Source organism: Puma concolor, chromosome A3 (genome assembly GCF_028749965.1).
Source record: "Puma concolor isolate L17-30 chromosome A3, mPumCon1.1.hap2, whole genome shotgun sequence".
NCBI classification, from domain to species: domain Eukaryota; kingdom Metazoa; phylum Chordata; class Mammalia; order Carnivora; family Felidae; genus Puma; species Puma concolor.
The window spans coordinates 133,570,649-133,578,901 of NC_141669.1; the positions used below are offsets into that span (position 1 = coordinate 133,570,649).

General features: G+C 46.6%; 1 non-coding gene across 1 annotated transcript; it reads right to left on the reverse strand.

Moving 5' to 3' along the window:
• Positions 1-7,610: 7,610 nt before the first annotated feature.
• LOC112869796 (U6 spliceosomal RNA) lies at positions 7,611-7,719 on the reverse strand. The gene has a single exon (XR_003224442.2). It is a non-coding gene; the product is annotated as a U6 spliceosomal RNA (small nuclear RNA).
• Positions 7,720-8,253: the final 534 nt, after the last annotated feature.

Here is an 8,253-nt window from a genome sequence, read left to right on the forward strand (position 1 = left end):
GTGGACTTCTTATCTGGAGACATGCCAAACAACACTTAAAGCAAACTGGAAATGCTGCTATTGTCCACCCATATCCTTTTCTCAATCCTTCCGTTCTCCACATACTTCCTCTTTACCTTGTTCTTTTGTGTTTCTTTTCTTCCTGTCCCGGTCTTTTTATGTTCCCTTTGTTTTGCATTCACGTAAGCCACTCTGTGGCATATATCACAGTGGCAAGTGCACTGTGGTGCACTTGTGGAAGTAAAGACATATGCTGTGGCTGTCTGCCCAGATGCGTGCAGATGTCTGTGTGTATAATATACGAGAGACATTTAGCGATATTTTGAAATTATACAGTAGCTTTGATTTTTGGTTCTTGGTCCAGTTCCAAAGAGGGCTTCCCTCCTCCATATATTGGGCTAACTAGAGGTCCTTCTTTGCTTCCCAGCAGTCTTTTTCTTCTTGCAACAAACCAGTGGTATCGGATACATACCTGTCTCCGTATGGGCTACAAAATTGTGGCGGAGGGCAAGCTTGATGTCATTTTTAATTTTAATGTTTAATGCTTTCCCAGATACAACATGATTAACGTCATTGACTGATAAGGAGACCAACTCTCTAGGTTCACAGAGGTGATGCATGAAGTGGAGAAACGGGGTAATCGTACACATAGTCCGACTGGGGGGAAATATCAGAAGTCCATCCCCACTTTTATTTATTTATTTATTTTTTCAACGTTGTTTATTTATTTTTTTTGGGACAGAGATAGACAGAGCATGAACGGGGGAGGGGCAGAGAGAGAGGGAGACACAGAATCGGAAACAGGCTCCAGGCTCCGAGCCATCAGCCCAGAGCCTGACGTGGGGCTCGAACTCACGGACCGCGAGATCGTGACCTGGCTGAAGTCGGACGCTCAACCGACTGCGCCACCCAGGCGCCCCCCATCCCCACTTTTAAAGATAAAATGTTGTGTTCAGCTGGGGTGTCTATATGAATCAAGTTACTCTGAATGCTCTACCCATCCGCTTTGCCTGGTATAGATTCTAACACCTCCCTGTTCCTGCCTGGAATATCATCTTCTGCATCCTCAAAATTCAGTCAGGTTTTGACTTGGGACAATAAACTGTATCACATACAAGTCCCCCTCTGCTAATCAGACTAGCCATATATTTACTGACTTTGGATTTCTTCCTTGGGAAGAAGTTATTCGTTGGGAGAAGTCTGTGCGATGCTGAAAATCATCTTTTACAATTTAGGCACGCGGAAAGATTTACAATGTATTTTCTTTTTGACTCCTTCCAGCTGTCTAGAGCAAACATTCATCTTCTGTTTCCTTTAATAGGAGCTGACTTGTGACATCATGTTCCGAAAGGCTGCAGTTTAATGGGTGTGTTTTCTCTCTCACACACATATATTATGCAGAGACTATGGGATTTCATTTTTATTTTATTCTTTAAGTCTGTAAAGGCCACTGCTTTGAGGTCTCCTTCTTCTAGGGACTGGCAATGCCAAGGTGGCATTCTGGCAGGGTTGAAGTGCATCATAAATAAACATCCTCCCATAATGTGCACTCAGAACTTGACTTATACAAGAATGCCTTGTCCTGCAGTTGAGTGCAACACTGAGTTGCTAACAATGACATTTATCTTCATTAAGTTTCCAGATAAACAGGCTAGATGTGTGTGCACAATACTGCATATTCATTTTTAAGGCAGGTATCTTTGATTCTGAAGTTGCTGGAATGGTGGCTTCAATGTGTCTGGAGACTTTTGCCCAAAATGTTGACCTTGGATGAAAGGATAACGTGATGCTATGCTTTGTAGAGAATTGTAGCCTACTATGAACACTCCGGGGAGAATTACAGAATCATCGACCATTTGAGGAAGGGGGCGAAAATAGTCCTCAGAATGTCTTCATGTCATGAGGCAAGGATGTCTTAAAGTTTGGCAAGTGCAATGCTCGCTGCTTACTAGAAAGGTGGGGATTTTGATCTTACATGGCTTCAAAGAATTCAAGGTGACTTTGCAATGAACTTCAGCAGCTCTTCTAATGCCTAAACTTGTTCTATGCCATATGGATAGAGCGTTAATTTTTTCCCTCTTATTTCTAAGAATGGGAATGTCAGGGCAACAACTCAATGTTTAACATCTCCATAATGTAGGGAACCTGTTAGGTTGGTTAGGGCTTTCTCAGTTCCCAGAGGAAAAACAAACAAACAAACAAACAAACAAAACAACAACCCAAAGTCACTTTAAATTTTTTTTTTTAACGTTTTTTATTTATTTTTGGGGCAGAGAGAGACAGAGCATGAACGGGGGAGGGGCAGAGAGAGAGGGAGACACAGAATCGGAAACAGGCTCCAGGCTCTGAGCCATCAGCCCAGAGACCGACGCGGGGCTTGAACTCACGGACCGCGAGATCGTGACCTGGCTGAAGTCGGACGCTTAACCGACTGCACCACCCAGGCGCTCCCCAAAGTCACTTTAGAAAACATAGCTGAAAAGTTGAGGGTCATGCTGCTTTTAGACATGTGGCTGGATTCTGGGGTCACGTGTTGTCAATAGAACTTTCTCTCCAACTCTCAGCGCTTTGTTCAGTAGAACTGACACTATGGTCAATGTCTATGCGTGTGCCATGCCTCCCACTACCCCATTCCAGGCTCTCCCTCAGTGATGGCAAGTTGGCTGCTGTAAATCCTCCTAGGTTCTAAAGCCTAACCAGAAACAGCCAGCCCCTCCCCTCCAGAATTCTCGAGACCCACTCTGATTGGATCCATGCCTGAACCCAGTACTGTGGCCTGGAGACTGGTGTGTGCTGAAGCCAGGGTTGGACCTCTCCTGAACCTAGTGGACCCAGAGGGGAGAAAGTGGACTCCCAACAAGAATCTGTTCTTTTGCTGAGGAACAGGACACCAACAATACGTGTTTGGTACTTATATCGTATACCCGGTATGGGCTGACTTGCGTCTCTCTCCCCTGCCCCTAAATTCATATGTTGCCTCCCTCACCCCCAGCACATCAGAATGTGACTGTATTTGAGACAGGGATTAAGTTAAAATGACATCACAGGTGGGTCCTGATCCAGGCTGACTGGTATCCTTCTAAGAAGAGGAAATTTGGATGCACAAAGAAATAAGTAACTAAGTGGTTAAGACACTGATGTTTTGGGTATCCCCCCCCCCCCAGGAATTTAATATCTCAAACAGTGAGGCACTCCTAACCTCTTCAAGCATCTTGACTTCCATATTAAGGTTCTGTCATCCCCTTCAATTTCCCCCTAAAGGATATGATTAGTTTGCGTTCTTCAAGGCCTAGAGAATTAACAGAGGAGGGATGCATCTTGAAGTCACAAAACAAATGGACAAAAGTCAGTTTTCCCAATTCTCCTTATTCGCCTTCTCATCACCTGAACTTAGATCATGCAAATGTAGCGCGGAGCGCAATCTTGAAGCGAGAATTTGAAAGCTCGACGCCATAATCACATTTCTCTGTTCCTTACATCTTTGACTCTGTGAAGGATCATTTCTGTTGTAGTGTTTGTTGTTTCATCTGCCGTACGAAGAAAAATTTTCTAGCTGACACAATAAAAAATACATCATTTAAAAAATAAATAATGCATAGTGTTTTCCATACTTCTTTCCAGATGCATACAAACACCCCCATTTCAATTATTTGAGCAGCTCTTTTAGCTCCCAGTATTTCCCTATTCCCACCCACCAGCCTCCCAAAACTTAGAAATTTGTCTGGTATGTGAAATCCATTCCTGGTGTGTGTGAACATTGCCCTTGTGTTCTAGTAAATGTAGGATATCATTATAGCATGTGTCAGTCATAAGAAAAAAAATTAACTTCAAGGCCATATGTGTGTTCGCCAGCTTAATAAATTCTAGACAACAAATGTAGCTGCCACTTTCTCCTTCTGCCACTTTCCCCAGTTCAATAAAGAAGTGCAGACGGTTGTTTTCACTCCAGTGTCTTGAACCTCGGCACGAAGGCACTGACTTTGTTGATCTTTCTCTGGAAACTTCCTCTGACCCAAAGGACCATGGCAAGCTAAGTACCAAACAAGACTGCCTTGCACAGATCTGGCCATTTGGAATCCTGAAGCCTTTAACAGTTGAGGAGCAGTTTGGAGCCCCTCTCAGCATTCTGCACGGAGACACTGTTGAGTTACATTTTCTCCTCTGCATTTGATTTCTCCCATGCGTGGCCGGGAGAAGCCCAGGGCTAGCAGAAAGGTCATCTGGACCTGGCTTTCCCTTAGGAAGGGCCAGAGCTAATCTATCAGAAAGGAAGACAATCCAGGCACGGTTTATGATTTTTTAGCTCAACCAAGAGGAACTGAGGCCCCCTCTTTTTGGTATTAACACAAAAGTTTAAGGGGGTTAAAAAAATAAAAGGTCCGGAAGGGTATGTCCTATGGGATAAATGCAGTTTTGTTTCTTCTCTATAGAAAATGCTTGTTCTTTGAGGATTGGTATTAGTGCTTTGTTCTACCCATGGGTGTCACAGAAGGGAGTCTGTGACATGTTGAGAATCCATTATATTTACATGGTCCTTATCCACGAAATAGCTGGCAGGGTTCCTAGGTCACAGCCAGCCAGGTTTTGGGCCATGGGACCATGACACCCAGCCCTCTCAACTTAGATGAGAGGTTAATGTCTGACCCAAAAGTAAGTATAGGACGGATATAGGTAAGTTGTCCAAATACATTACGCTCAAAATGAGGCCAATAGTGAGAGGGAAAGGGGCTTTATCAATACAATGCTGGAGCAATCAGTGTGAACTGGGACAGGCCTGGACAACCTCGTTCGGGCATAAGACACAGCAGCCCATGCCCCCTGAACACACTTCTAAATACCTCCCCACGGATCATTTTCTTGACAAAACATGCTGTGATAATCCTTTTACATCCACGGAAACTGAGGCACAGGGAGGTTAAGTAACTTCCTAAATTGATACAAACCCAGAAGTGGCTAAGTCAGGAGAGAGGCCAGCAGCCTCCTGGACCACCTGTCTGGAGGGGTCCCGCCAAGAAGGATGCTCTGCGCTGGGGAGTGAGAGACCGGTCCGGTCAGATTCTTTGGGTTTGGCATGGCAGAGAGGACACAGAGAATATAGGTGGGGAAGAATCAAAGTTGAAGCACAGGGCCAGGAGGCACTTGGAAGGGAGGAGAGTGTAGAAAAGGATAGAGAAGATGACACAAGAGGACTAAACAGCGACAAGAGCATCTTCTCAGGCAGGGGGAGCAGCGGCGGTCCTGGTGTCCCAGAGCTCTGTGCCCGCCGCGCTTGCTCCCTCGGGGCCTCTGCTCCACCTGGCCTAACCCCATGTTGGTTCCCACAGCAGGAGGGGGACAGGTGGGAAACCGGTCGCGCCCTGGGGGAGTGGGGGGGGGGAGGGCGAGGTGTGAGGCAGGGGCTCCTCCTGCCCCAGAGGAGTCACTCCGGATGCGCCGCAGGGGAACCTGCAGACAAGGCTCCTCTTGGGCCAGAGACCAGGAGATGTCAGCGCCGCCCTGCCCTCCAGCATCTTAAAGTTTACAGAGGCCTCCCAAGGGGCCCGGCGGCGCCCACCGTCCAGAGGGCCTGCACCCCGCGGGCTCACTCATGCCTGCGACCTTGAACATGTCTGCAGAGGCGGAACGGAACGGCAGGAGCGCGCACACCGCACCCCCGACGGGGCGGGGCCGGGAGCCTCCAGTGCCGGGCGGGGGCGGGTCAGCGGAGTTCACGGAGGTCACGGAGGGGTCGTGACCTCTCCGCCCCCACCCCCTCCCGGGCCCTAAGGTTTCCCCACACCCGAGCGGTTCCGAAGGGCCCTGTGAGTCGCCGCACCGCGCCTGGCTGCTGCGACTCAGAGGCTGGAATTGAACTTGGAGGACCGCGGCCTGCGGTGGGGAGGGAGCAAGCCCAGCGCCCGGTGAGCACCTGCGCATCCCCGGGCCACGCGGGGCTGGCCTCTGTCTGCCAGGGTCATCCGCTTACGGAGGCCCAGTGCGCCACAGCCCTGCCCTTCTGGGGCTTGGCCAGCCGTGTTCAAGACGAGGCACACTCCTGTGCTCTATATTAGTCTTTGCCCAGGGTGTGTGTGTGTGTCTGGGGGGGGGGGGGGGGGGGTTGCTCCGTGCTAGTTGCTGTTCTTGAGGGTGGGGTTCAAGAAGGTCTCGGGGTTTACCTCCCCATATCGAAGATTCCCGCCATGAGTTGTAGTATTTTTCTGTTCTATGCTGTTGCTTAAGGGAGACTGAAAACATGCCATGCTGTGTGTGTGTGTGTGTACGTGCATATGTATTTTTTTTAAGATTTTATTTTTAAGGAATGTCTACACCCAGGGTGGGGATGGAACTTAATTCTGAGATCAGGAGTCGCCAGCTCTTCCAACTGAGACAGCCAGGTGCCCCCTATATTTATTTTTTTAATTTTTTAACGTTTATTTATTATTGAGAGACAGAGACAGAGCCTGAGGGGAGGGGCAGAGAGAGGAGGGGACACAGAATCCCAAGCAGGCTCCAGGCTCTGAGCTGTCAGCATAGAGCCGGACGCGGGGCTCGAACTCACAAACTGTGAGATCATGACCTGAGCCAAAGTCGGATGCTTAACCGTCTGAGCCATCCAGGTGCCCCAGCCCCTATATTCAATTTTTAACTTGCATAAGGTAGTTTGAAAACACCAATGAAAGTGAGTATACCCGAGTGTGTTTTAGGCGGAAGCTTTCGCATTGGGCAATACTGAGATGTTTGCTTTTGCCGCCGAATGAGCTCTTTAGTTTGGAATGCAGACTTTGGAGCCAGAGGGCCTGGTTCAGATGCTGCCTGGGTGCTTCCTCGCTTGTGATCTGGCACGTCGCTTGCGTTGTTTGTGATGCACTTTCCTCATCTGAGAAATGGGCACAGTCATAATACCTAACTCATGGAGCTACGTAAGAAGTGAATGGACCATAAAGCCCTCAGAACAGGCTGGTGCCTAGAAGCACAAGATGAATGTCGGGTCTTATTTGTTAATGTGTCCGCTGCTGTGCTCAGCATTACCCTGCCTCATTCACCCGTGTGAACTTTCTGTGAGTGCACCATTGATTTGGAAAGTTTGAGGCTCTGCCCTCGCCACGTATATATAGGATACTGCGTATATTATTAGCTATTGGTGGAAGGACAGGCAATAACAAGGAAAGGTATAACATCTACCAGGATGCTACTGTATCACTTTGGGGGTGTTTCCTGCTGTTTCTCATTTGATTGTAACCTGTATTATGTACTATATTCTGTGATTTTCTTTCTCATTTAATTTTTTTTCTTTTTAAAAAAAATTTTTTTTAATGTTTATTTATTTTTGAGACAGAGAGAGACAGAGCATGAACGGGGGAGGGTCAGAGAGAGGGAGACACAGAGTCTGAAACAGGCTCCAGGCTCTGAGCTGTCAGCACAGAGCCTGATGTGGGGCTCGAACTCACAGACCTCGAGATCGTGACCTGAGCCGAAGTCGGCCGCTCAACCGACTGAGCCACCCAGGCGCCCCACATTTAATTTTTTTTTAATTCCAGTGTAATTAACATAGTGTTATATTAGTTTCAGGGGCATAATATAGTAATTCAACAATTCTATACATTACTCAGTGCTCATCGCGATGTGTACCAAAAAATATGGAACGCTTCATGAATTTGTACGTCATCCTTGCCACAGGGGGCCATACTAATCTGCTCTGTATCATTTCAGTTTTAGTATATGTCCCACTGAAGCAAGCACTGTAATTTTCTTTTTGAATGGTATATATTTATTGAATACGTTGTATACTTTATATATCTTTTGTACTGAAAGTATTTTTATAAGTATTTTATATGTAAAGTTGTATGAACACTTATAATATGTTAATAGTTGTATAATATATAAATACGTACATCTCATTAGAAATACATATATTTTATGTGTATTTTATACCATTTTTATATCATTTGAGATGTCATAGTATCTCAAAACTAGAGAAAGATTCAGACAATAGTGTAATCAACACCTATGCATGTATTACCCAGATATAATAATATTAACTTTAAAAATTTTATTTGATCTTTGTAAAAGTTTATTTATTTTGAGAGAGAGGAGAGAGAGAGCACACACGCAAGCATGAGTGGGGAATGGGCAGAGAGAGGGAGAGAGAATCCCAAGCAGGCTCCATGCTGTCAGCACAGCCCGACATGAGGCTCAAGCTCACCACCTGTGAGATCATGACCTGAGCCGAAATCAAGAGTCAGATGCTTAACACACTGAGCCACCCAGGCACCC